The sequence below is a fragment of the Elephas maximus genome, chromosome 8 (assembly GCF_024166365.1).
Source record: "Elephas maximus indicus isolate mEleMax1 chromosome 8, mEleMax1 primary haplotype, whole genome shotgun sequence".
Classification (NCBI taxonomy): Eukaryota; Metazoa; Chordata; class Mammalia; order Proboscidea; family Elephantidae; genus Elephas; species Elephas maximus.
Genome location: NC_064826.1, coordinates 35,578,139 through 35,606,042, shown reverse-complemented (window position 1 = coordinate 35,606,042; position 27,904 = coordinate 35,578,139). Strand labels below are relative to the sequence as shown.

Sequence of the window (27,904 nt, the reverse complement as noted above, 5' to 3'; positions counted from 1 at the left end):
GCTACATTCAACATGAGGGATATAGGTCTATAATTTTCTTTTCTTGTGGTGTCTTTACCTGGTTTTGTTATCAGGGATATGGTGGCTTCATAGAATGAGTTTGCCAGTATTCCATCCTTTTCTATGCTCTGAAATACCTTTAGTTGTAGTGGTGTTAACTCTTCTCTGAAAGTTTGGTAGAACTCTGTGGTGAAGCCATCTGGACCAGGGCTTTTTTTTTTGTTGGGAGTTTCTTGATTACCTTTTCAATCTCTTGTTATGGGTCTATTTAGTTGTTCTACCCCTGTTTGTGTTAGTTTAGGTAAGTAGTGTGTTCCTAGGAATTCATCCGTTTCTTCAAGGTTTTCAAATTTGTTTGAGTGCAGCTTTTCTTAGTAAACTGATACGATTCTTTTAATTTCGGTTGAGTCTGTTGTAATATCGCCCCTCTCATCTCCTATTCGGGTTATTTGCTTCTTCTCCTGTTTTTCTTTTGTCAGTTTGGCCAGTGGTTTATCAATTTTATTCAGTTTTTAAAAAAAACAGCTTTTGGTCCTCTTAATTCTTTCAATTGCTTTTCTGTTTTCTATTTCATGTAATTCAGGTCTAATTTTTATTATTTGTTGTCTTTTGGTGCCTGTGAGTTTCTTTTATTGCTCTCTTTCTATTTGTTCAAGTTATAGGGATAATTCTTTTATTTTGGCCCTTTCTTCTTTTTGGATGTATGCATTTATTGATATAAATTGGCCTCTGAGCACCAGTTTTGCTGTGTCCCAAAGGCTCTGATAGGAAGTGTTTTCATTCTTGTTGGATTCTCTGAATTTCTTTATTCCATCCTTAATGTTTTCTATAATCCAGTCTTTTTTGAGCAGGGTATTGTTTAGTTTCCAAGTGTTTGATTTCTTTTCCCTGCTTTTCCTGTTACTGATTTCCACTTTTATGGCCTTATGGTCAGAGAAGATGCTTTGTAATATTTCACGGTTTTGGATTCTGCTAAGGCTTGTTTTATGACCTAATACGTGGTCTGTTCTAGAGAATGTTCCACGTGTACTAGAAAAGAAAGTATAGTTGGTTGCTGTTGGGTGGAGTGGTCTGTATATTTCTACGAGGTCACGTTGATTGTGGCATTTAGATCTTCCGTGTGTTTATTGAGCTTCCTTCTGGATGTCCTGTCCATCACCGAAAGTGGTGCGTTAAAGTCTCCTACTATTATTGTGGGGCCGTCTAGCTCACTTTTCAATGCTGATTGAGTTTGTTTTATGTATCTTGCAGTCCTGTCATTGGGTGCATAAATATTTAATATGGTTATATCTTCTTGGTGTATTGTCCCTTTAATCATTAGTGTCCTTCCTTATCCTTTCTGATGGATTTAACTTTCCAGTCTATTTTCTCAGAAAGGAATATTGCCACTCCTGCTCTTTTTTGATTGTTGTTTGCTTGATATATATTTTTTCCATCCTTTGAGTTTTAGTTTGTTTGTGTCTCTAAGTCTAAGGTGTGTCTCTTGTAGGCAGCATATCGGCGGATCTTGTTTTTTAATCCATTCTGCCACTCTCTGTCTCTTTATTGGTGTATTTAGTTCATTGACATTCAGGGTAATTATGGATAGGTATGAATTTAATGCTATCATTCTGATGTCTTCTTTTGTGTGTTGACAGTTTTTTTTCCCCACTTGATTTTATGTACTGAGTAGATTTTCTTTATATATTGTTTTTTCCTCATAGTTGTCATTGATTTTGTTTCTGTTGAGTCTGCATTTTTCCCTTGTATTTTACTTTGATGAGTAGGATAGTTTGTCTCCTTTGTGGTTACCTTATTATTTACCCCTATTTTCTAAATTTGAAACTAACTTTTATTTCTTTGTATCGCCGTATCTTCCTCTCTATATGGAAGGTGTATGATTACATTTCTTAGTCTCTCTTTATTATTTTAATGTCATCTTCTGTTATATAATAACATCGCCGTTACCGTGTGTTGGGATTTTTTTTTTTTAATCTTGCTTTTTTTTTTTTGCATTTCCCTGTCTGGGTTGACTACTGGTTGCTCTGCCGAGTGTCCTAGTCTTGGGTTGATACCTGATATTATTGATTTTCTAACCAAAGAACTCCCTTTAGTATTTCTTGTAGTTTTGGTTTGGTTTTTACGAATTCCCTCAACTTGTGTTTATCTGGAAATGTCTTAATTTCACCTTTATATTTAAGAGACAGTTTTGATGGATATATGATTCTTGGCAGGCAGTTTTTTTCCTTCAATTTTTTAAATATGTCATCCTATTGCCTTCTTGCCTGCATGGTTTCTGCTGAGTAGTCCGAGCTTGTTCTTACTGGCTCTCTTTCGTAGGTGACTTTTCTTTTATCCCTTGCTGCTCTTATAATTGTCTCTTTATCCTTGGTTTTGGGAAGCTTGATTATAATATGTCTTGGTGACTTTCTTTTAAGATCTACCTTATGTGGAGTTCAATGAGCATCTTGGATAGATATCTTCTCATCTTTCACAATATCAGGGAAGTTTTCTGCCAACAAATCTTCAACAATTTTCTCTGTATTTTCTATTATCCCTCCGTGTTCTGGCACTACAATCACTCATAGGTTATTTCTCTTGATTGAGTCCCACATGATTCTTAAGGTTTCTTCATTGTTTTGAATTCTTTTATCTGATTTTTCTTCAAATATATTAGTGCCAAGTAATTTATCTTTGAGTTCAGAAATTCTAGCTTCTACTTGCTCAGTTCTGCTCCTTTGACTTTCTACTGAGGCATCTAATTCTGTAATTTTATTGTTAATCTTCTGAATTTCTGATTGCTGTCTGTGGATTTTTCCAGCTTATTAAAATTTTCATTATGTTCCTGAATAATCTTGCTAATTTTTTCAGTTGCTTTATCTGTGTGTTCCTTGGCTTGTTCTGCTTATTTCCTCATTTTCTTCCTGACGTCTTGAAGGGTCCTGTATATTAAACTTTTGTATTCTGCATCTGGTAATTCCAGGAATGCACTTTCTTCTAAAAGATCCCTGGATTCTTTGTGTTGAGAGCCTGTTGAGGTGATCATGGCCTGTTTCTTTATGTGACTTAATATTGACTGTTGTCTCCGAGCCATCTGTAGGTTATTGTATTAGTTTATGCTTGCTTACTGTGTCATAGCTGCTTGCTTTGTTTTGTTTTAGTATACCCCTATGGGTTGCTTGAGTGAGCTAGCTTGATTATTTTTGCCTTTGGAGCTCTGGCATTCTGTCCCCAGCTGGCTAGAGCTGTTATCAGATATATCAGTCTAGGAGTCCATTCAGTTTTCTTGTATGAATTCAGCTCAAGTTTCCAGGTAGCTGATATCAAGTGTGTGGTACAGGCTCTGTGTTACCATCTTAGAGGGGCAGGGGTGATTGGTGTATATACCGGTATCTGATTGCAGCTGGGGTTCACTCTCTGAACAAGGCAGGGGCTGAGAACTGACCCCCAAGTGTCTCTGAGGAAAATGCGTCTCTATTCCCTAGAGCATGCTTGTGGGTGGGCTCTGGAGAGGGACCCTGGGCACCCAAAGTTTTTGCTGTAAGGACTGGGAGGTACCAGCTATCACCCCTGTCGCGGGTAGGTGAGGACCTTGTTTAATAGGCAATGCAATGTCAAACGTCAAACATCCCCCTCTCCACCGCACAGCTGAAATGGTTGGAGTTTGCCAACAAGGGCCTATCCTCCTGAAATAGGCCCATATAGGCCCATGTAGAAGGGAAAGGTGCTCAAGGTCCATGGACAGTTTATGCCTGGACAGGAGCCGCTTCTGTCCTGAGCCCCCACCCCGGTTAATGGTGCTAGCAAATTGTCTTTTCTCCCAAGTTGCAATTTTTTTCCTTCCACAAGGCCAGGAGGGTGGCTCTAGGTGCTCACCAGGGTCTATCTCAGGCCCAGGGATTCAACAGCTGAAGCTGGCTTGGCGGGGGGGGTAAAATATATGCAAGTACTTACCCTTTTTTTAATGAGAAGAATGGGAGAAATGGAAAGTGAATGCAGGAAATACATAGGCAGTTTTCACAGGGGATCCAGCTACTTCAGCGTATATGAAATGTGTGGAAATTTCCTTTCTGTCTTCTAAAGCCACACACAGACTTTCATGTAACTTGCTCTCCTTACTTACTTTGGAGTTGAAGATGCTGTGAATATCTAAATACTCAAGCAAATATTTTAATATCTAACATTAAAACCAAAAATAATGAAACCCATTGCCACTGGGTCGATTCTGGCTCATAGGGACCATATAGAATAGAGTAGAACTGTTGCATTGGGGTTACAGGGAGTGGCTGGTGGATTGGAACTACCGGACTCCAATATCTAATATTATGTGAAAGAAATAGACAGTAATGTGTAATCCTATGGGTAATTTAGTTTCTTCACTGTTTTTGTCAAAGTATTTAGTTTCACAAATAAAAATGCATATTAATTATAGCACAGAAGATCCAATGTGAGCTTTGTAACTAAAAGATTATCTGATTTCCTGACTACAAGGAGACATACGTATATATGTGTGTATATAAGTGTATAAGATGTATACATTTATAAATCTTTAAGTGTATAAGATTTATTCAATTAGAAAGAACACAGGAAATCATTTTTTTAAAGTTCAAAAGTTTATCTTTTTCTTTGTGAAGGCATTTTTTTTTCTGAAAAATATTGGGGCAAAACTGTGCCAAAGATTTTATTTCAGAAGTAATTGTAAGAATGAGTCAAGAACACAAGTAAAAGTTATTCACAGATGGAATATAAAAGTAATTGCCTTCCGACATTAGGAGACAATGTAAAGATGGTTTGAAGACTCATTGAACATTTCTACACAGGTACGGTGATGGGATGGATTTGAAATAGTAGACAAGGATGCTTCCACTCATAAAATGATAGAGTATCTTTCTTAGTACAAGCTAAGTGAAGAGATTACAAAGTATGTTAAGCAGGTTTTTTTTAGTCAGACTATAAATTACTCCTTTAAATGAGAATTTATTTAATTAGCTTATTTAGCAAATATTTATTGGGCTGTGCCCTTGTGCTAGGGATAGAGTAGTAAATAAAACAAAAATCCTAACTTGAACTTACTCTACATAAGAAGGTACTTTTCCAATGAGACTTCCTTTTTTTCAAAGCACACCTAGACTTGTCTTTAGGTATAGTCTTTAAATTAGTATGAAAAGCCAGGGAAATGTAAGAAAAATTTCGTTGTCATTAGTTGCTGTTGAATTGATTCCAACTCATGGTGACAGCATGTGTGCAGAATAAAATTGTTCTATAGAGTTTTCAAGTATATGATCTTTCAGAAGCAGATCCCCAGGCCTGTCTTCTCAGGAGCCTGTGGGTGTGTTCAAACTGCCAACCTTTTGGCTGGTAGTGGAGTACTTAACCATGTGTGCCACTCAGGGATCCTGGTAAAAGAAATGATATTTATTAATTTATGGGACACTTTACAGGGCCTCATTTATGTTATCTGTTCTTTACTACTATATCTTTTATGAAATTTGGGTTGGTAAGGTGGAGGGTCAGTGAAAAAGAGGAAGGCCCTCAATGGTATGGATTGATACAGTGGCTGCAACAATGGGCTGAAACATAAAAATGGTTGTGAAGATGGCCCAGGACTGGGCAGTGTTTCCTTCTGTTGTACAAAGAGTGGCCGTGAGTTGGAACGGACTCAATGGCACCTAACAACAATAACAACAACAATATGGTTGGGTTATTGGGTTCATTTTATGGATAAGGAAACTAATGTTCAAAGAAACCCTAAATCATTCATTCATTTTATTTAAGACATATTTATTGAACACTTAACAGCGTCGTCCTAAGCACATTTCTCAGCACTGGGATTCAGGTCACTCAGCTAATGAGCATCAAAGCCAGGATTCGATTTCTTGTTTTACTCCTAAGTCTCCTGCTTTTTGAAAGTTGCCTTTTAGAACCCTTGCTGGGTAAATTGTCTTTAGAATTAGCTCATTTTGTAAAGGTAGACTGAGGTACTAAATATTTGAGAGGAAAAATATGATGATATGTTAATTACTCATTCACTAAGACTTCCCCAGCCTAGTATTACGATGATGATGTTAGAATATATCATATCAGGTACAATTGCCTTTCCAGAACTCTAACATATCATGCTTGGCTCTCCCCAAATGTCTTTATCTGAAAAGGCAAATTTGGAATCTTTGCATTGTAATTGAAGTAGTTTTCTAGATATTGTTTTTTATTCTTCATCACTGTGTCTTATAAAACAATCTCATGGTTGATTTGTTTCACAACTCAGGATGAGATAAAAGGTAATTTCTTCTGATAAGTTTATAGCCTTCAATGCACAGACAGTGAGAATTATGAACTCTACTGTCTTTTCTTCTAGGTTGTAGCTAAGAAGTTAAATCATGTACTCTAGAGCTACAACTTTAGTCAAACAGGATCTTAGACACAGGTTTTCCCCTTTCTTCTGTACCACTACTTACCCATTGCTGTCAAGTCACTTCTAAGTCATAGCGACCCTATAGTACAGAGTGGAACGGCCCTGTAGGGTTTCCAAGGTGTGACTGGTGCATTGGAATTGCTCACCTTTTAGTTCACAGCCATGGCCCTTAACCACCATACCACCAGGGCTCCATCCTTTCTGTATATAATGTAAAATAGTTCATTTTCTCATACCTATTTTACCTGATTTTATTTTTTTTTATTTTACCTGATTGTAATCCAGAGGTTTGCAAATCTATATTTATAGTCTAGAAGTTTTTCTCACTCTCTACCTGAGTGTCTCATTATCTGGCCTCAATGTCTCATTATCTGCCCTCCATGTCTCACAGATCTTGATAGCTAACACACATGGAAAATGGTAAAAATGCTGCAATGAACATGGGTGTGCATATGTCTATTTATGTCACTGCTCTTATTTCTCTAGGATATATTCCTAGGAGTGGGATTGCAGGATCGTATGGTATTTCTATTTCTAGCTTTTTGATGAAGAGCCATACCGTTTTCCAAGGTGGTTGTACCATTTTACAATCTCACTAGCAGTGTGTAAGTTCCAGTCTCCCCACAGCCTCCCCAGCATTTGTTGTTTTCTGCTTTTTTGATAAAGGCCATTTTTGCAGGGGTGAGGTGATATCTTATTGTAGTTTTGATTTGCATCTCTCTAATGGCTGATGATTGTCTGATGATTGTGCGTATCTCTTCATGTGTTTGTTAGCCACCTCTCTTAGGCTGAGTTCTCAGGAGCAACACCAGTGAAGCATGTATATATATTTATATATAGAGAGAAAGAGACAGAGAGAGCAAGAGAAAGAGAGAGAGAAGCTGAACCCTATGAGAATTTCTAGGCAATTGTAAGGACTTTGACTTTTAAGCCAATAAAATGAAAGCTATTGTGGGAATTTGAGCCCAGTGGTTTTAAAACATGATCTCATTTCTGTTTTAACATAATCACTGTGGGCTATGTGGACAATAGACAAGGGACAAGGGCTAAAGTAGAAAGACTACTTAGGAATCTGTTGCAAAAATCCAGATTAGTGGTGACGGTGACTTGGACCTGGATGGTAGTGGTGGAGGTGAGAAGTCTGGATATATTTTCAAGGTAGAAAACAATAGGATTTGATTCAGGGTTATGTGTCCTAATTACTACACTATACAGTATTGGTGAATATTTTGTGATGGAATAATGTTCTATACAAAACAGGAGCAGGTGGTCAGAGGTTGACCGATTATGTCAATTATCTGGTGACATGGAAAGGCAATATAGAACCACCTCTTCTAAAAGTGAGCATAGTGAGACAGCAGTTGTATGGGCTGGTATGGAGTTCTAGAATAGCCCATATACACCAGAACTATATAAGAGAATGAAACAAACAATCTCCAAAGAGCAATAAAATAAGGGCATTGTCAATATACGCAGCCTGAAATTAAAAAAAAAAAAAAAAAGACACTGTCAGTAGTATTCACTTATGATAACTATTCAATTTGCTGCCATAAAGTTTTAAAACATTGCAAACTTTATAGCAATGCTTATGACAATATTTATTTGACTTATAAATTGATTTTGGCACTGTCTTTTTCTCAGGTTGAACGTGCAGACGTTTTCTGTCTTAAAAAATCAGAAACACTGAGAAGTAGGAAAGAACATGTAGAGAGTTTCATATATGTGAACATAAGTCGTAATGTTTTATAGTGCTTAGACTGTGATGGAACTTAAGGTTCCGTAGGAGGCAGAGAAAAACTGGGTAAGCTGTTAAGCATCTCCATTTCCCATGGGGTTGTACCTTCCACTTGTTGAGGAGAATATTATAGTCTTATTTAGTAGAAAATTCATATGTGGTAGAAGGTATGCTAGAGGTCCCAGTGGGGCCTTTCTTGAATTTATCATCTTACAAAGTCAAATACAGATGCATCTTTCATAAAAGGGATAAGCTTATTCTAAAGTAATATCTGAGACTCTTCGATCAACTTATTACATTTTGATAACCATTTCAACTGGTGAATAGTAGAACAGCTGGAAGAATACAAATGAAGTGCAAAAGTTATTGATGAACAGCAACAGAATTCAAAATTCAAACTGGGTTACACAAATAATTTTTCCAAGATATAATAAAGTTTTTTACACTGAAATGAGCTGTTAAAATTCTGCTTTGGGCCAGTTATGTTCAACGAGCTGATACTTTAAAAATGGGTTTGGCTTCTGAGGTAAAAAATATCCTTTAAAGGGATTCCACATAATATCACCTTCAATATAAAGTGATTCCTTGGCGAGAAATGGCATAATAATAATCAAAGAAAGATGTCTGAACCTTAGGCATACCTATTGACTTCTTCTTTGTTCTTTATTTAGAGAGTATACAATGAACAGCTTTTCTGTTTTTTTTTTTAATATTTTGTTGCATTTTAGGTGAAAGTATACATAGCAAATTAGGTTTCCATTCAACAGTTTTTATGTAAATTGTTGGTACATTTTCCACAATGTGTCAGCATTCTTTTTATTTCCATTTGATTTGTTCTGTTTCCATTAATCTACCTTCCCTGCATCTCCTTATCTTCTCATCTTTGTTTTAGGGTAAATATTGAGCATTTGGTCTCATATAGTTGATTATTGAAGGGAGCACAGTATTCATGGGTGATATTTTTTATTTTGTAAACTGATCTATTATTTGCATGAAAGGTGGCTACCAGGAGTGGCTTCAGTTCCAAGTTCCAAGGGTATCTTAGAGCAATAGTCTCAGGGGTTCCTCTAGTCTCTATTGGTCCAATAAGTCTGGCCTTTTTTTAGGAATTTGAATTTTGTTCTACATTTTTCTCCCTTTTCTACCTGAGACCTTCTATTGTGTTCCGGGTCAGAAGGGTCAGTAGTGGTAGCTGGGAACCATCTAGTTCTTCTGGTCTCAGGCTAGATGAGGCTGTGGTTCATGTGGGCTGTTAGTCCTGTGGATTAATTTCTTCTTTGAATCTTTGATTTCCTTCATTCTCTTTGTTTCAGATGAGTGGAGACCAGTGGTTGTATTTTAGGTGGTCGCTTGCAAGCTTTTAAGACTCCAGTTGCTACTCATCAACCTAGAACATTATCTTTATGAACTATGTTATGCCAGCTGATCAAGTTGTCCCATGAGACTATGGTCCTAAGCCGTCAAACCTAGAAAACCAATCCCACAAGGTGTTTGGTTATGTCTGGAAGTATCTGTAACCATGCCCCCATGTGGTTTGTTATATATATATGAATATATATGCAGTGCAAACAAACATATGTATATATACATACATATGCCTACAGATACACCAATACATGCACACTCTTATACTCACATGTGCCTTCCTATACACATATATACATATGTATCTACCTATGTGAACACATATTTTTTTCAGTTGTTACTGCTGTTGTGAAATTCTATGTCACAGCATTTACTGAAAATTGTCTCTTATTCTTGTGTATTTCTTGGTGTGTTCATTTACCTTGGACAAGTTGTGCAGACTTCACCCATATTCAATATTGCCTTCCCCATCACCAAAAGTAACAAGTGCCTGCTGTCAGGAAGTGATTCCCCTTCCCTTCTACTCCTGTCTATGGTAATCAAAGTATGCTGCTTTCTGTGTGTATACCTATTCCTGACTTTTTATAAAAGTGAGACCATACAATATTTGTCCTTTTGTGATTGACTTATTTCACTCAGCAAAATGTCCTGCAGATTCATCCATGTTATAAGATGTTTAACGAACTCCTCATTATTCTTTATAGTTGCATAGTACACAGCTTTTCTGTTATGTTGTTTCTCAGTCGTGAAACAAACTTCAGATGATGGGAGTAAGTTAAACATGTGTATGTGTTGGGAGTGGAAGATTAATAAGGAGGACTTGGGTTGAATTATTAGGACAGAAGCAGTGATAAAAGGTGGAAACCTGATAGTGAGAAAAAAGATAAAACCTAAAGTATTGTAAAATGATGGGATTTTTAATGACTGGAGCCCCTGGGTGGTGCAGATGGTAAAGAGCTCAACTGCTAACTGAAAGGTTGGTGGTTTGAACCCACCCAGAGGTACCTCAGAAGAAAGAGCTGGTGATATGCTTCCAAAAGGTCACAGCAGTGAAAACCCTAGGGAGTATAGTTCTATTCTGCACACATGGGGTTGCAAGGAATCAGCTTGAGGGCAACTGATTTATTTATTTTTCTTTTGCTAATGACTAGCTTTCCTAAAAATAACCTTCAGTTAATAAAGTCCAAATTATCCTTTATAAGAAGTCTGGACATAATATATTTTAGAAAGATTCTTATCTGTGGTAGGTTACAAAAAATGGCCACAAATACTTCCATTCTTGTATACATCTTTTTAAAATGTTACTTTGCAGCTTCTTCCATCAAAAGTCTGTTTCTCCATTCCCTTAAATCTGGGAATATCCTGTGAATTAATTTAACCAATAGAATGTGGCAGAAGTGACCTTGTAGGAGTTCTGAACCTAGACTTCAAGGATCTCAGAACTTCCACTCTTACCCCCTTGAGATGCTTCCCTCAGACTGCCATGTGTAAAAGCCCAAGTTAGCTTGTTAGAGGCCACAAGGGAGAGAACTGAGGTGCCCCAGCTGACAGTCAGCACCGACCACTAGACTTTTGTGTGAGGCCATTTGAAATCATCCAGCCCCTGTAAATCTGACAAATGGCTGTAGCCTTATGAGTAATGACAGGTAAGATCAGCAGAAGAACCATCTAGCTGAGCCCTGAGCACATAACTGACCCACAACAAATCAAATGTTTTAAGCCATTAAGTTTTTTTTGTTTTTTATGCAATGATGAAACCCAAACCAAACCCATTTTCATCGAGTCAATTCCAGCTCATAGTGACCTTACAGAACGTGGTTAGAACTGCCTCATTGATTTCCAAGGGTGTAATCTTTACGGTTTCCACCAGGTAATGCAATGGGTAATCTTTACAGAGTAGCCCTGGTGGCACAGTGGTTAAGCGCTTGGCTTATAACCAAAAAGTCAGTGGTTTGAACTCACCAGCCTCTCCTCGGGAGAAAGATGCAGCAGTCTGCTTCCCATTTACAGCCTTGGAAACCCTATGGGACAATTCTACTTTGTCCTAAAGAGTCGCTATGAGTCGGAATTCAACTCAATGACAGTGAGTTTAGTTTTTTGGGTTGAATCCTTAGGGAAGTAGAGTGTCATACCTTTCATTGGCATAGTGGTTGGGGGTTTTCAACTGCCTACCTTTTGATTAACAGGTGAGTGCTTAACCACTGTGCCACCAGGGCTCCTTTTATGCAATGATTGGTAACTGAAACACGAAACACCAGTTAAATATTTGCAGGGGAAAAAGAAAAAAAACCTCTTTAAGGGGAAAAATTTGTGTTATCTGGAAAACAAACTTTGTAAAACACCATTTTCCTGATAAAATTATGTGAATAGAAATGCTGTACATGTTAGCTCAGAAAATAGTAAATTGCACCAATTGAAAAATATAAACTAGTTCCAAAAGGATTTGCCTACATTATTGGGTGATAGATCCTAGTAGGTTATTGAATGCAAGTTATTTTTGGATGAAATTATCTAAGAAGTTGTAATCTCATGAAATATCCAATCATGATTCTATTGAAAACAAAATTCTATGCTGAATAGACCACTGCACTGACCTAATTTTTTTCTAGCCTAGTATTTTACTATGTTTTTATGATATTATACTAAAACAAATATATGTTTTATTTTTAACATCTTAGGAACAAAATTTGCTATGAACCACTAAGGATTTTATACTGTTCAGTGTTCAGACTTTTAACTGATTAAGCAAACAAAAAACAGCCTTCGAATTTTAGATTTATCCTTCCCAATTTAAAATGAGGCCCTACATCTTTAAAAAAAGAAGCAGGCTTAAAATGGTGACTATCTTAATGGGTCGAGCTGCATGGGTAAGTTTGTATAATGGCGTTTTAAAAGACATTCCCCAGGCAATTAGCTGAACACGTGAAGAAAGAAATTAAAGAGTGGGTGGAAGAAGAGCTGCATATTTTTGACAATAAAACAATAGGAGATGGTTTTCAGTTTGGTACAAGAAACAAGAAGATGAATGTCTGTATAAGATTACCGTCTCTCTCCCTTTCTTTTTAAATAGCAGGAGATGGTGTATAATCTTTGTGAATTTTTTTAGAGAGTAATGAAGTTTCCTTTTGTTTGATCTGCAATTGTTGTTATATGCTATTAAATAAATTTTGATGCACTTTCAATAAAAAAGACTATTAATGAATTAATGTTTATAAGTCTCTTTGAGCTCATCATATGAAAGGTGTTATATAAGTGTAAAATAATAGTATTGTGGGGGTTTCCATGGCAATGGTAACTTTCCCACCTGACAGGAACTCACTGATAAAGTAAGATAGGTGACTTAAACTTCCTAAGATAAGTTTTTGCAATTTGTAATTTCAAACGGCTCCAGTTGGGTACTTTAATATTGCGTACATATTTTTATTAAAGTATATGTGTTCATGTAGCCTTCTCCACTCTTTTTTTTTTTAATTTTTATTGTGCTTTAAGTGAAAGTTTACAAATCAAGTCAGACTCTCATACAAAAGTTTATAAATGCCTTGCTTTATATTCCTAATTGCTCTCCCCCTAATGAGACAGCACACTTCTTCCCTCCACTCTCTCTGTTCATGTCCATTCGGCCAGCTTCTGACCCTCTCATCTCCCCTTCAGACAGGAGATGCCAACATAGTCTCATGTGTTTACTTGATCCAAGAAGTTCATTCTTCACCAGTATCATTGTCTATCCCATGGTCCAGTCCAATCCCTGTCTGAAGAGTTAGCTTTAGGAATGGTTCCAGTCTTGGGCTAACAGAAGGTCTGGGGACCATGGCCTCTGGGGTCATTCTGCTTTCAGTCAGATCATTGTCTGGTCTTTTTATGAGAATCTGGGGTCTGTATCCCACTGCTGTCCTGCTCCCTCAGGGGTTCTCTGTTGTGTTCCCTGTCCGGACAGTCATCAGTTGTAGCCGGGCACCTAGTTCTTCTGGTCTCAGGCTGATGTAGTCTCTGGTTTATGTGGCCCTTTCTGTCTCTTGTAGCCTTCTCCACTCTTATCCCTGGGATATTTCATGGTATTCTGAGTATCTGAGGAAAAGGCAATGGTTCGTCTTTAAACTACCAAGATGGTATTACTTTCAACAATTATTCTTCCTCCTTCTTCCTCTATCTTTGGAGCCAGAAAAGCCTAGTTTAAATCTTATCTCTGCCGCAGTGTGATCTAAAGCAAGTTGTTTACCTCTCGGAATCTGTTTTGTCATCTGTAAAATGAAAATGTAATAGAGACACTCTCAAAAAATCATTGTGAAGACCGAATAGAATAATATAGGTGAAGGGCTTTGTACAGTGTCTGCTGCGTAGTAAGTACTCAATGGACAATACCAGTTGCTGTCCAGTCAATTCTGACTCATGGCGACCCCATGTGTGTCAGAGTAGAAATGTGTTTCATGAATCTTTCAATGATTGATTTTTTGGAAGTAGATCTGAGGCACCTCTGGGTGCACTCAAGCCTCCAGCCTTTTGGTTAGCAGCATGTTAACCATTTGCACCACCCAGGGACTTCACACGATAGATTAAAAAAACAAAAAAAAACCCAAACGTGTTGCTGTCGGGTCAGTTTGACTCAAATCACTCAGTAGATACTAACTACTGTATAATGCATTCTTTTCCACCCAGTAATATCCAGTAGAACTTTTACAATGATGGAAATATCCTACATCTACATCCAATATGGTAGTCACTAACCACATGTGGTTACTGAGCTCTTGAAATCTGGCTAGTGAGACTGAATAACTGAATTTTAAATTTTATTTAATCTTAATAAATTCAAATGGCCACATGTGGCTAGAGGCTATCAATATTGGGCAGTGTAGATCTAGCGTAAACCTTTATTTTTTCCTCCTGATAAATGATCTTACTTCCATTCCAGTTGAAATGCTGGGATTTCAGTCTCTGGCGCACCTTCTCCCCATTGATTGTGCACACTAATAGAAACTAAAGTTCTTCTTAGCTGTTTCCTCCTTTAATTCGTTCTTTTATTTCTACCTCATTTCCACATATTCTCAGGATCTCCTCCCTGCCAACTACCCTAAGACCTTCTTTCTATTCATTCCTCTGCTCATTTTTCTCTCATCAACTAATTCCCTGCATTCCTAGCCAGGCTTTCTCCCCTCAGGTCTGTTTCTCAGGGGGAAAGGGGAATTTTCTTTTTGGCAAACAAACTTGTCTGTCTATTCTTGTGACCTAATTTCTTCCTAGCATCTCTGAAACCTTGCTGCATTCCATTTTGTCCTCATCACCAATTCCTTTCATTCAATTTCAAACCTAAGCTATTGCTCACTCCTTTTTTTTTATGATCAAAATCTCAAATGAGCCATCTATTCTTAATACCCAGACTTCCAAACATTCTTTTTTTTTCTTCTTCTTAGTATCTTACAATCTGGCTGAAATGACTTAATGACTTCCCTTTCTTAATCATCACTTTCCTTGGCTTTAAAATATCTGGCATAATCCCCAACCTTACCTTGAAATTTATTCTTCCTTTTGTCTCCTGTTACTATACCATCCTGCTTCACCTCCTGATTCCTTGTAATTTCTGAGGCTCCTTTAAGATGACTGTTTTCTTCGTTGTTCAGGCACTGTCCTGATAACTTACCCCTTGCCCTGGTGAACTACTTTGTAAGCTTCTAACTGGTCTCTAACCTACCTTCCCATGCTTCCCCCACCCATTTTTGTTTTTCTAAATAAGAACCTTCTAAAGTCAGCTCATAATCGTATGACCCATTTATACAAAAACCTTTAATATTTATGTTTTAAATTCTACGACTTCGCCTTTAATAACACTGGGCATATTCTAGCTCTGTTTAGTGTCCTTGCCCACACCTTTTCCATTTTGTAACCCAGCAATTCTAAATATGGCCTGGTGGATGTAGAGATTCCCCAAGACCCTTTCAAGGCATCTGTAAGGTCAAAATTACTTTCATATTAAACTGAGATTTTATTTGCCTTTTTCACTCATATTCTCTCACAAGTATACAATACAGTTGTCTAGAGGCTATATGATTTTTTGATGATGTCACTGTTCTGATGGCTGTTGGAATGTGTGTCTATTCTTACATTTTAAAAATTTCTCAGTTTAATATCCAGTGCAGTAACAATAAAGATCACTGGCATAAACAGAAGCTCTTATTATTTTTAAGAGTGTAAAGGTGACTTGAGAGAAAAACGTTTGAGAACTGCTGCTGTGACTTAATGTGACTAAATTATTTTTTCTTCTCCACAAATATGCTCATGTTTTCCTACCTCCCAAACCACGCCCATTGCTGTTGAGGCAATTCCGGTTCATAACAACCCTGTAGGACAGAGCAGAACTACCCCATAGGGTATCCAAGGAACAGCTGGTGAATTTGAACTGCTGACCTTTCGGTTAGCAGCTGAGCTCTTTACCGCTTTGCATCCAGCACTCCATTTTCCTACCTGCCCCTGTTTAAATCTTATCCATATTTTAAAGTTTAGTCAGAAGCTAACTTCTTCATCAAGCCTTTCCTGATTTTCGTCTTCACCCACTCCTGCTTCTGTAGTACTTTATTTGTATCTTAAAAAAATGATGTTTATGGTATTAACGTATTTGGAAAATTACTAGATTTGTTTAACTCCTTGAATCAGTAACCATATAATTTTTAATTTTTATGTTTCTGCTGAGCTTTATATATTTTAGGTACTCAGTAATTATTTGTTTAATGCATAAATTATTCAAAAGGAAAGGCTTCCTTTCCAAGTTTCTTATTTTTAACAGTGACATTTTCCTTTTGGATCAAGTAAACACTTATAGTAGGAACACTTCTTGGTATTTCATTCCGTCCCTAACTAATGCGATCATATCAGTGCTTTCATTGCTTTCCTAGGCTACCTCCCCTGCTATTACTTCTTTCCTTGCATTCCTGGTATCCCTGCCATGCTCCTTGTCTTCTCCTCGAAATGATAATTCTACATTATCAGAGGAGCCTCCGAAATTGTCTCCCTCTGCTAGTCTCTCCCTGTTTCAGTTGATTTGACATACCACTACCTGACTAATCTTCTTAGAAAGCTTATTTCATTCTATTATGATATCCTTAAGATTATGCAATGACTCCAGTTGTATTTGGGGTCAAAAACCAAATCCTCAGCCTACCAACTTAAGGTCCTATATGAACGTGATTCCACCTTATGTATCCAGATTTTTAACATAAAATTTAAAAACACAGATGCTTTGTAACTTAAGGCCACTGGTTGTCTTTGGATTCAGCCTGACATACTCAGTTAGAATCCCAGCCTTATTATTATTACCTGTGTCATTATGGGTGCATTAAAACATTTTGTTAACATAGCAATAAAAAGGGTTCAGCATCCCTTATATGGAAACCCTGGGACCAAATGCATTTTAGAACTAAGATTTTTTTTGAATTTTAGAAAGATAGTACTTTTCATGTACATATATCATAACACCCTCCCTGTAGGATCTGAACGGAATTTGATACTCAGATATTTTAATATCTCTGCAGTAAAATTTAAGAACATTTACTCAAAGTGGGGTAAACAACTTATGCAGATATCTTCACATTAGTTCAGGTCAAATTTTATTGCCAAATGAGATACAAGAAAACTTTATCTTAATAACCTTTTTGATTTTGGCATTACAGGTAAAGAATTATGAACCTTAACGATAATCATGTAATATATCTTATATCATAGGATGGCTGGAAGAATTAAAAAGATAAGTTAGTAAAGTTCTTAGCAGAGTGTGTGGCAAGTAGCAAATAGTCACAAACTGGTAGGTGGTTGTTAGGGATTGAATTGCGTCTCCAAAAAAATATGTCTAAGTCCTGACCCTTGTACCTGTAAGGGCGACCTTGTTTGGGGAAATGGGCTTTTTCTTTGTAGACGTTACCAGTTAAATTATAGGAGTTCATACAAGAGTAGGGTAAGTCCTAGCCCTACTCCCTTCTGAGTGGTATTTTATAAAGGGGAAGACATACACAGAGAAAATAAAACTCACACACAAGGGGAAGAAAGACACCCTGTGAAGATACATCTACAAGCAGCAAACAAAACCCAGGATGTCCAGGAGCCGCTAGAAGCTAGGAGATAGGCATGGATAGTTCCTCTCTCAAAGACCTCAGAAGGAACCTTCATGGCTGATTCCTTCATTTGGACGGCTTGTCTCCAGAGCTGTAAGAAAACAAATTTCTGTTCATTAAAGCCTCCTACTTTGTGGTATTTTATTATGGCAGCCTAGAAAACTAAGACACTAGGGATAGAGGTTATATATGCAAACTATTATCAAAACATTTTCTTGGTCTGGAATGAACCTTTTGACATTCCTTCAAGTGCACTTTAAATTATAACCATTCCATGAATAAGACTTCTTGCCTATTAACTGCAGCAACTTATCTTTCATGATTTTATTTAGCATTTATATCTTCTAGTATAGATAATCTCATATCTCCTTTACCTAAAATGAGAAAAGATTGAAGTTGTCAAGGATTTCATTTTACTTGGATCCACAATCAACACCCATGGAAGCAGCAGTCAAGAAATCAAAAGACGCATTGCATTGGGCAGATTTGCCGTAAAAGACCTCTTTAAAGTGTTGAAAAGCAAAGATGTCACCTTAAAGACTGAGGTCTGCCTGACCCAAGCCATGGTATTTTCAATCCCCTCGTATGCATGTGAAAGATGGACAATGAATAAGGTAGACTGAAGAAGAACTGACACCTTTAAATTGTGGTGTTGGCGAAGAATACTGAATATACCATCGACTGCCAAAACAATTAACAAATCTGTCTTTGAAGAAATACAACCAGAAGGCTCCTTAGAAGCAAAGATGGGGAGACTACATCTCACATACTTTGGACATGCCGTCAGGAGGAATCAGTCCCTGGAGAAGGGGCAGCAAAAAAAGAAGACCCACAATGGCTGCAACAATGGGCTGAAGCATAATGATTGTGAGGATGGCGCAGGACCCAGCAGTGTTTCCTTCTGTTGTACATAGGGTTTCTTTGAGTGAGAACCGACTCAATGGCACCTAACAACAACACCTTTACCTATTCATTGTTATTCATCTTAAATCTCATTAATTTCTCTGTTATCCTAAACACTTGAAGTACATGTTTCATATAACACTTTTTGACACCTATCTGCCTTATATTCCTTGTTGATACTGTTAATTCATTATATCCTTTGTTCATTTATTCTCCTTCACTGAATAACTACCCAAACCGAAAAAACCAAACCCGCTGCTGTCAAATTGATTCCAACTCATAGTGACCTAGCAACTAGGTATTCTGGGCAAATAAGCAAATAAGACACATGCTTTATATACAAATTGCTAATAGTCTAGAGGGAGAGGCAGACAGGTAATCTATAAATTATAATACAAGGTAATGAGCATTAAAACAGAATACATAGGATGGTTTTAGAGCACAGGTGAATTCTAGTCCAGTCTCTAGGAGGCTGGAAAGGAAAAGCTCTTGGAGAAGGTTTCCTGGAGGAGATAATAATTAAACTGGGTCTAGAAAGGTGAATATACCTTGTTGCCGTTGTGTGCCATCAAGCTGATCCCCAGTCATAGAAATAGAGACACTATTAAATATGCCTTAACCAGAGGGTTAAAGCAGGGATTTCTAACCAAGAAAGCAGCCCATGGAAAGGTGTATAAGACAGAAAGTTTCATGTCTTTGGGAACTGACAAAGAGTTTGATATGGTTTAGAGTTTAAGGTATATCTGGGCATATAGCAGAAGACCACTTTGTAGAGAAGTGGAAATTGTTGATATTTCAAATAGGAATAAAAATGATAGCAAAATATTTATTTACAGTAAAAATAACAGTAAAGTATTTTGCATTTTTAATGAAAATTAAAGATGAGTGAAAACGATAAAGAGCTTTTTTTCCTTGTTTAGTAGTACATGTTATTCTTGAATTAAGTAGTTGATATTTGATACAAAAACTACATGTGCCTGTAGTTGTGCTTGTTGCAAACTTTGCCCTAATGCCATTTATTTATGACTCTACTAATAATGTGAACCTCTTAATGAGTTAATGCAATTTGTTTTAATATGTTTTTTAAAGTCTCTTGTTCTTTCTGTTGTTAATATCAATAGGACATGCATTTCAGAATTATATTTTTTCATTCCTCAGTGTTATGGATGAATTGAAGATGACAGCATTTTATATCTAGAGCCATAATGGTCTTTCATTAGTCATTCATTCTTCCCTCAGACATTTAGAGGGCTTGTTCTGTGCCATGCACTTTCCATGACTTTCTTGTGTTATTGTTTCAATGACTTAACTACACTTACTCAGTAAACTCATGGCCTGAAGATAATGAATACTTGTGTGTTTAAGTTTCCATAAACAAACAAAAAAGCAACAAGAAAAAAAAAATCGATCAGTCACAATGCAAGGAAAGATATCTCTGTTAAATTGAATTTACTGGGTTGTATTTGAGAGTCAACCAGAAACTGTACTTAATTTTAAACCACTCTACTTGAAAATCTCAATAAAATTTTCAATTTACTATTTGTTTGTCTAGGAAAGTAAACTCAATTTAATTGTATCCTTCCAAGTATTAGTTTTCATTATACAATACTGAAATTGCGAGCTTATCTAGTATGCTTCAAATTATACTTGATTCAATGAAAGATTAATTATCTCATTCTATGGTGTAACATGGACACGAACAGATAATAATTATAGTATTTCTCTAACCATGTATAAAGCATGTGTCTTTAAATATACTTCATAAGGCTTTATAAATAAATATGCCAAATCAGAAGAGCTATTTGCTTTCATTTTAAAAAACACATTGTACCCTGATATCTGAGGAAATCTTTATTAATCCTATAATTCTATGGAATGTTTTGGAAGTAAAAGTAAATAGTGGAGATGCTAAATTAATGTCCAAAATATTGGATAAAACCCAAAACCAAACAAGTTGCCATTGAGTCCATTCTGACTCATGGTGACCCCATGTGTTTCAGAGTAGAGCTGTGCTCCATAGGGTTTTCAATGGCTGTGACCTTTCTTACGCAGATAACCAGGCCTGTCTTCCGAGGCACCTCTGGGTGAGTTCAGACCACCAGCCTTTCAGTTAGTATAGTAATCGAATGCTTAACCATTTGTGCTACCCAGGGGCTCCAGTGCTGAGGATACGGCCACGTTAAGAATGCCTGAAGAGTTTAGTTGGTTTTCTCCCCTTTTATGCAGGCTCCTAAACTAGATACCTAAGTTCTTTTTATATAATTTTAAAGACAAAGGCTGGAATTCTCCTAAAATTGCAATCTGGTTCTCCAGATTGCGTGAGTCACTGTCATGGATTGAATTATGTCCCCCCAAAAATATGTGTATCAGTTTGTCTGGGCCATGATTCCCAGTATTGTGTGAATTTCCTACAGGTTGTAAGTCCTTCCTCTATGATGTTAATGAGGGAGGATGGGCTGCAGTTGTGTTCTGAGGCAGGACTCAATCTAGAAGATTGGATTGTGCCTTGAGGCAATCTCTTGAGATATAAAAGAGAGAAGGGAGCAGAGAGACGGGGAATCTCATATCACCAAGAAAGCAGCACCGGGAGCAGAGTGCTTCCTTTGGACCTGGGGTCCCTGCGCCTGAGAAGCTCCTTGTCCAGGGAAAGATTGATGACAAGTAACCTTCCTCCAGAGCTGACAGAGAGAGAAAGCTGTCCCCTGAATTTGGACTTTAACCTACTAGACTGTGAGACTATACATTTCTCTTTGTTAAAGCCATCCCCTTGTGGTATTTCTGTTGTAGTAGCACTAGATGACTAAGACAGTCACATTTCCTCTGGTTTGAAAAGAGATGAACGAAACTCCCCCAGCATCAGAAATTTGGCTGTAGAGTCGTTTCCATCCGTGTTCCTTTGTGGTACACTTGCTTCTCCAAGCCATGCTTACAGACTTGAGCACCTCTGTTACTTTCCTGAAAATGAGATCTTCCTTGTCACTGACAATTAAAGAGGAAAATAAGAAAATAAAGAACCAGGGATGCATTCTGAATACTGTAAATGCTGATGTACTATTAAACATGGCATCTGTTTTAGTAAAAGCAACTGTTGGACAGCATTGAAAAGAAAATGACCTTACCTATTTTCTTATACACGTACAGAGGAAAGGAAGGGAAAAGGAGGTACGAAAGGATGACTAAGAAAATGAAAAACAAAACAAAGCACTTTTAAATCTGATGCTTTTTTTTTTTTTAAGGCTTAGGTGTTTTACTGCAATGAAGAACTTGAAACAAAATCAGATCTACACGTGTTATATTCTGTATCATCTCAGTCTATTTACACCTGCTTTACTAATTCAAGTAGCAGCATTCTTGAATTTTTTTTTTTTTTTTGGCTCAGCCAAAAACAGCAATAAAAACTAAAGTAGTTTTTGAAAGAACTCTCCTTTGTTGACTTGCTGGTGTATTTTTTGAGCTCCCGCTGAGCGCATGCCTCCCTAGGATGAACTGAAGTCCCCTTCAGCCTCTGATTGAACCCATGAGCCTGTTTCCAGCCTATTACCTAAAGTTGTAAAAGTATTTAATCTTTGTGTCAGAATTCATATTTTAATTTTATTGCATGAAGTACTTTTCCCCCCTCTGATTTTAAACATTTTACCCTATTCATCACACAATGGTGGCAAGAGTATTGTGCTATTTTCTCTCTTCCACCACTTATTGGAAATGCTAACCATTATTTATGTAATTTTGGAAACTTATTATTCAGTTTGCATACCATGGCAGCATATATTTACATGTCTTATGGTTTATACTGCTTTTGATATTTAATAAAGTAATAAAACAATTGACAATTGTTTTAATGAAATAATTGTAATTGGCATGGAAGGTTTTTTATTAAAGTTTTACTGAGTGTTCTAATAAAAGTGAGATACATTCACTTGAAGAGCCTTTTTTTCAACTTTAAATACCATAAAAATTGTTTACTTCCAATAGTTTTTATAAAAAGTAGAAAAAATTAAATATACTAATCAGCTTTTAGAATATATGAATTATTCTTTTTATATTTCGTGAGAAACTCAGAATTTAGTTGCGATTCAGACAGGTGTACCACTTTCTCCACCTGCCTCAGAAATAATTATTACTTTCACATGGCAAATCGCTATTATACTAGGTACGTATCACCCTTGCTTACTTTTGCTTACACAGTATCACATTTTAACTTATAATTTGCCATTGTCTCCTGGGAATATCATTCATTATAAAGCATATTTACTGCATACTTAGCCCGCAGGCAGCAGAGAGTATCTTTTCCTACCTCCAGCAGATAAGAAATCTGGTACTTAGTAGGTGTTCAGTTAACTGCACTGATTATAGTGACGAAGAAGTCTTTTGTGAAATTTGAAATTTATCTAAATATGGTAAAACATTTTTACACAGTTCTACCTGGCAGCTCTTTCTTTGCTCTGAGTGAAGTTCGTGATGGCAGATTACCTTGACTGTCCTAGAGTTACTCTTTCCTCGGATGACTCCCCATTCACCTAGACTTAACAATTTTAACCTGCTCATGGATTTAATTTTGATTTTTACACACTCTGGCTAACTTGCCAATAAAATGTATATATTTATAATTTTTATTTAAATATTTTTTTATTTATAATTTAAAACTTATTTAAATAAAACCTATTTTGAGGTGCTTTTCCAGTGGCAATATGTTGTTTATTTTTAGAATCAGGGTTTTTACTTTCTCTTTTGTGTTTAAGGTTGATCCTTATCAAAGAAATACATGCACAGAGTTAATAAATCAAATGGGTTTCTCCAGAAGCTTATCATAATGAAAAATAGCAGTCCCCTGCTTTGCACATTTCCACCACCTAGTCCAGCTACACATAGGCAACAACTTTCTGGTATTTGAACCCATATTCCTAAATGATACGTTTATTGCTATTCCTTGATTTATCAATTTTTGACGTTAGCATTGAGTCATGAAAATGGAGAATCTAATGGGGAAAAAAGACAGGTAAACAAAATGAAAGTAAATTCTAAACTACATGCTAACAGTAGAGGCCTGCACAGGGTACATGTAGGCATGTTCTTGTTAGCTGCTGTTGAATCGATTGCTATCAAGTCGATTTCAACTCCCAGCGACCCTATAGGAGAGGGTAGAACTGCCCCATAGAGCTTCCAAGGAGTGGCTGGTGGATTCAAACTGTCAGCCTTTTGGTTAGCAGCCGTAGCTCTTAACCACTGTGCCACCAGGGCTCCATGAGGCATATTAAAATTAGGTCTTCCAAATTGTTTTAAAGAATAATGGTATTTTTTATGTTTCTATCAGCAGTAAACAAGAGAGTTCTGCATTCTTGCCAGCACTGGGTATATCTAGCATTCAAATTTTTGCTATTCTGTTGACAAAGTGGTATTTCATTGATTTTTTAATTTGCATCTTCCTAATTATTAGTGATTTTGAGCCTTTTAAACTATACTTGAAAGCCATTCTGGCCTCCCCTTTTAAGGACTTTTGCTCATTTTCCTATTGATTTCCTCCGAGTATACATTCTTGATAGTAATCCCTTGTCAGTTTACGTCTTCCCTTAGTTTATCTCTGAAATTTATCTATTTGAGTATCCTTCACTAAGAAATTGTCATTTTGATTTAGCCAAATCTGTCGATTTTATGCCTTATAATTTATGGCTTATTTTGTCTTGTTTCAAAAATCGTTTTTCACTTCTGGATCTCAAAAATAGACACCCTGTTTTTTCTTTATTAGCTTTGAAAAGATAACTTTCATATTTAGCCCTTTATTCTCCCTGGAATCTAAATTTGTATATGGTATAAGATAAGGAGCCAACTTAATTTTTTTGCCATATTCTCAGATCATTTTTTTTTCTCCAGACGGTGATAAGCACCAACCTTCTATCTTACTTTGTAATGTGTCTTTGCCATATATGAAGCCTTTGTATATACATGGTTCTACTTCTGGGCTCTGTAATCCTATACTTTGTAGTATGTATTAATATCTGGTAGCGTAGATTCCATCTCATTGCCCTTCAGTTTTGAATTTCATTTTGATGTTAATAGACCTTTTATTGCATATACTTTTAAAATGGGCTTATATATAGTCTTTAAAAAATCTAGATAGAATTTTGTTTAGAATTATAAAAAATTTATAGTTGGGGACATACCAACATTTATGCACATGGGAAAGGAAAAATATGCCAGTGTGCAAGTGGGGAATAATTTAGATTGCAATGTTTTAATAAGAAAGTCATTGCTGTTTTCATACCATATAACCAACCAAAAAATCAAACCCATTGCCGTCGAGTTGCTTCTGACTCATAATGACCCTATAGGACAGAGTAGAACTGCCCCGTAGGGCTTCCAAGCTGTTATTCTTTGCAGAAGCAGATTGCCACATCTTTCTCCCACAGAGTGGTGGTTCGAACCGCCACCTTTCGATTAGAGTCTAGCACTTTAACCACTGTACCACCAGGGCTCTTTTTGATACCATATAACAGAATGGAAATAATTAAGGAGAAAGATTTACACAAGGAAGGTCAAGAGTAGGACCTGCTTATGTGCAAAATTTTATCATTAACAAAAAATGTGAACAGCAGAAGCAGTAGTGAATGTTAGGATATTTGTAGGACAGGAGTTTGAGTTACCTTAATATTTATAACTGAGTGACCCTTACTACTTTTGGTTAACTAAAACAATGGTTTCAAATTATGCTCTGCAAAACACCTAAGGCTTTGTGAAATTTCTCAAAGTGTCTAGGGAAAGAGACAGTGGTGGCACTGAGTAGTTGAAACTCTGATTCAACCATAATACTTTATTTTTATCTTTTTTATGAATTGACTTTCACTCAGGTTTCATTGAAAGAGTTCTTTAGCTCAAAAATATTGAAATAAAAGGAGTGAAAAGTCTAAATGCCTAACGAAAACTGCATGGGGTACCACTCATCCCTTTTTATGCCTATGGTCCACACTGCCAGTTAAACACAGTACTACTTCCTGCTGCAGATGCGGATTTAGTCTCAATACAGTTCTTCATTTAGTCACTATCAGTCAGAGTTGGTGTGTGAGTCAAAACCCATTTACTATCCATATATTATTTCCCATTGCGGTCAAGTCAATTCCAATTCATAGTGACCCTATCCAAAAACCAAACCCATTGCGGTTGAGTCGATTCTGACTTATAGCAACTCTATAGGACAGAGTAGAGCTGCCCCATAGGGTTTTCCAAGGAGTGGCTGGTGGATTCAAACTGCCAACCTTTTGCTTAGCAGCCATAGCTCTCAACCATTGCACCACCAGCGCTCCAGCAACCCTATAGGACAGAGAAGAACCACCCAATAGGGTTTCCAAGGCTGTAATCTTTATGATCTTTATGAAAGTAGACTGCCACATGTTTCTCCCACGCAGCAGCTATTGGGTTCAAACCACAGACCTTTCAGTTAGCATCTGAGCACTTAATGACTGTGCCACCAGGGCTCTTTCCATACCTTATTAAGTCCTATAATTTTAACAAACTTCCAGAAGACAACTTATTTTAGCCTAAGAAAGGTATGAGCTAAATCTTTCAGATTAACTAAAGGGCGAGGGACTAGAAAAGAGAGTGGTTCAATGAAAAATGGGTCTGGAACACAGAAAATCAAATAAGCATTAAAGTAATAACGCTTACATTGTTTGATTATAAACAGAAAATGCTTACTACCAATTCGTTAATTGTGGAAAGCCCTACAAAACTAATTAAGTATGTGATGAAGAGACAATTGAAATCAGTCATGTTTTCAGTTAGGAATCTTGAAACGCGAATAATTTTGTTTTATAAATCATGAAATTTAATTACCAAAAAGTTTAAACCTGCAAAATCATTATGAGTTGGAAATAAAACCTGCCTCAGTTGGAAAGCATCCTGTTCTGTCTCTGTGGTCCTTGCTTTGTACCAAACAATGGATTTAAAATTCCCTAGATTAAAATAGTTATGGGTAGATTAAAATGTAGAAAAGCATTTTCATGCATATTTGAAGATTCACAAAGTAATGAATGCATTAACAATTTTCCTTCTTTGGAATGAATATGTTTTATGTCCTACAAAGTCATTGAGCTAATTGTGACATAAGTTTAATTTTCAGAGCAGTGACAATCATTTGTCTCTATTAACAGGCCTACTCTAATGTGATGCTGGGATTGAATCTACCTAGGACTTTATTTCAAGGTTGACTCAAAAGTCTTGTGGCAGATCTGAAGAAACTAGTAAGTATCCTTTTGCTAGTAATTCTCTTTTGGTCATTGTGCTTAGTTTTGTTTTTCTAATGTTTACTTTATTCATTGATAATTTGATTAAGTGTCTTTCTTGAGGGTTAAAAAAAGTTATCAGTAAACCATAGAGACATGTCAAATATGGCAATAGGAATACATATCACTATTCGCCTGGGTTTCCCATTTCACTTCTTTCCACTCTCTTCCTTTCTGTCAAACTGAGTCTTATTTTATTTTTATTGAAAATTAACATAAATATATCTGGAGTATGAATTGGGTTTTGAACAAATCTGAGAGTATTTTATGTAACCATTATGCTGGCCAGTACAAGTGGTTTTCTGGGATCTAGAAATGTTGCAAAAAGAGAGAAAAAACTACCAGTAATGATTTTTTCCTTGAAAGTTTGAATTTTCCTATAAACTTTTGAGACCAGCATATCAGTTGTTTTAGAAAACATTTGTTTTTAATGTTGCATATCTTTAAATCTAATGGTGGTTTTCCTTGATATTTACAATGTCAACATATAAAGGTTCTCAATATAATGTTTCTGTAAAATTAGTTTTTCAGTGTTACTACTGAACTGTGGTATCAATGAAGCAGTACTTCATAGGGATCCAAATCTGTAATAATTCTTCTCTTTGCCAAAAGGAATTTTTACTTGAAAAGTTGTATTTCAAAGCTTTCTAATAGTTTACATCATTTCTCTCTCTAATCTTTATGCCAAAAGATGGGGGACTTTTTATGTTTTTTATCAACTTTAGCATTTTGCCAGGTACACTAATAAAATAATTTTACGTGTATGTAGCATTTAAGGTTTGGATGTACTTTTGTAACTTATTACTTGATTTTACTCTTTCATCAACTTTATCATATAAATAAGGCTGGCATTATTACCCTTTGTTTAGTAACTAGAAAAACTAAAAAGACAAAGAAGTTTGGAGAAAATAATATAGCTCGTGATTTTATAGCTAATAGTAAACAATTTGCTATTATTAGAACCCATATCTGCTAATGCCCAATCTTTTTTTTTTTTTTTTTTCTGGTTGCCAGATTTTCCTTTGGATTAATCATAATTATCCAGCAAATAGTTTTCAAAAATCATTAGGTTGCAAAAATAGTATTTGGTTTCTACAGTTTGCTTTAATCTCATCCAGGTTTATGATTCAGCCTTATCCCCTGC

General features: G+C 36.4%; 1 protein-coding gene across 7 annotated transcripts in view; it reads left to right on the top strand.

Moving 5' to 3' along the window:
* The window catches only part of FOXP2 (forkhead box P2), a 636,455-nt gene that overhangs the window by 175,734 nt on the left and 432,817 nt on the right, over positions 1-27,904 (top strand). For all 7 annotated transcript variants that reach the window (XM_049894628.1, XM_049894635.1, XM_049894634.1 and 4 more), the window contains one exon: positions 26,629-26,718. The gene's annotated coding sequence lies outside the window, so the exon portion shown is untranslated. The remainder of the gene's footprint in view (positions 1-26,628; positions 26,719-27,904) is intronic.